The sequence below is a fragment of the Pieris rapae genome, chromosome 24 (genome assembly GCF_905147795.1).
Source record: "Pieris rapae chromosome 24, ilPieRapa1.1, whole genome shotgun sequence".
NCBI classification, from domain to species: Eukaryota; Metazoa; Arthropoda; class Insecta; order Lepidoptera; family Pieridae; genus Pieris; species Pieris rapae.
The window spans coordinates 4,637,552-4,639,814 of NC_059532.1; the positions used below are offsets into that span (position 1 = coordinate 4,637,552).

Here is a 2,263-nt window from a genome sequence, read left to right on the forward strand (position 1 = left end):
GTTGGTCGTATGAAAAAAAAGTTTAAACAAAAGTTGTAGGGAATTTTATAGCCTACAACTTTTATAATAAATGCAAATCTCATTTAACCGATAGGAAGCCAGATATTCGCGAAAAACCGATTTTTGTGACCATTGACCTTGAATATCTTGAGACGCGGACACGATAACGATTGTGACTTTTGAGACAACATTTAGAATGACAAAACAAAGGTTCATACCAATTTGCAGCTTATTATCTTTCATTCCGAGGTTGACCCCTTTTCTTACCTAATATGACTGGGCTATATGTTAATCAATGCTAACTTATTTGGTTGTTATGCAATGGCTCAAATACCTAAAGAGAAAATTAAGAAATGGGACTCTAAATCACAGAAACTTATTTTTGTTGGTTATTGTGAAAATAGTAAAGGATATAGATTATTAGATTCCAAAACAAAAAATATCATAAAAAGTAGAAATGTAATTTTCCTAGAGAATAGTATAACAAGAAATGTGGTTCCTCTCTCATTGTCAGAATCAGAAAATAAAGAATCAGATCATGTAATTGAAAGTTTTTCAAACCGTGAAGATAACACCACAGATTTGTCGTCTCATACACCCGTGGATCACAGCGATGGTTCTGATGACCCTGAGTATGTACCGGAGATGTCAGTGAAGTATCCTCAGAGTTCTAATATTACACTTCGTCCTCGAAATAAAATTAAAAAGAACACAGAACCTAAGACATACCTATGCTCAAGTAATGTACCACTCTCTGTCACACCACAAACATATGCAGAAGCATTGTCATCAAAAGACTCTAACTTGTGGATGAAGTCGATTGAAGAAGAGCTGAAAGCACATAGTGATAATGGTACATGGCAGTTAGTAGAACAGCCACCTGAAGCTAGAGTTATAGGATGTAAATGGGTGTTTCGTATAAAGGATTAAAATGAAGGACTAAGGTACAAAGCAAGGCTATGCGCTAAAGGATTCACACAGAAAAGCGGTATTGACTGTACTGAGACATTTGCACCAACTGTCAGGTATGACTCAATTCGCTTACTTTTATCTGTTGCTGCAGAACAGAAAATGTCAATGATACAATTTGATATTAAAACTGCATTTTTATATGGGGAGTTGAAAGAACAGATTTACATGACGCCGCCAGAGGGCCTTACTGTTCAAAAAGATATTGTATGCAAGCTCAAGAAATCTTTGTATGGCTTAAAACAATCACCTAGGTGTTGGAATGCTAAATTTGATAATGTTTTAAAGAAATATGGTTTTAAGAACAGTCATGCTGACAGATGTGTTTATGTGGGCTGCATCAATGGTATTAAAATATATTTATAACTGTATGTGGACGATGGATTATTACTGTCTACAGATGCCTCTGCTCTTACTCAAGTAATAAATGACTTAAAGAAAGAATTTGATGTAAAGATTTGTAAATCATTACATTTTATAGGAATGCATATAGAAAGATGTGATGATTATATATTTGTGCATCAAAGTACATACATTGAAGAGATGCTGAAAAGATTTAACATGTGTGATACCAATACTAATAGCATTCCTGCTGATGCGCATGTTACTTTGGTAAAAAGCACTGAGTCTGATAGCAACAACAAACACATTCCTTACAGAGAAGCTGTGGGTTCTCTCATATTTGCTGCAATAGTGAGCAGACCTGACATCATGTATGCAGTGTCGACAGTTGCTCGCTTCCTCAATAATTATGATCAGATGCATTGGAATGCGGTAAAGCGTATTTTTTAAGTATTTAAAAGAAACAAAACATTTTGGACTCTGTTTCAGATCAACTCAAAGTAACATACTTGAATGTTACTCTGATGCCGACTATGCCAATGATCCTGACACCAGAAGGTCTATCACTGGTTACATCTTCATGAAAAATGGAGCAGCAGTGACGTGGAGCACTCAACGACAATCAACCGTCGCTCTGTCTACCACTGAGGCAGAGTTTATGGCATCCTGCTGTGCTACAAAAGAAGCTCTCTGGGTTCGGCAGTTAATGCTTGATATTAACGAATATAAACAGAGTTGTATTAATCTTCATATAGATAATCAAAGTGCTATTTGTTTGATCAAGAATAATGATTTTCATAAACGATGTAAACATATTGATATTAAGTATAACTTTGTAAAAGAAAAATACGCACAAAAATTGATAGATTTGAAATATGTTAGTACTAATAGTCAGTTAGCTGATATATTTACAAAAGCTCTATGTAAAGTAAAATTTCAATATTTCAGAGAG

The 2,263-nt window shown here is 34.7% G+C and overlaps 1 long non-coding RNA gene across 1 annotated transcript; it reads left to right on the forward strand.

Moving 5' to 3' along the window:
• Positions 1 to 310: 310 nt before the first annotated feature.
• Positions 311 to 1,966, forward strand: LOC123690322. The gene is made up of 2 exons (XR_006751008.1): positions 311 to 1,025; positions 1,801 to 1,966. It is a non-coding gene; the product is annotated as an uncharacterized LOC123690322 (long non-coding RNA).
• The last annotated feature ends 297 nt before the right edge of the window (positions 1,967 to 2,263 follow it).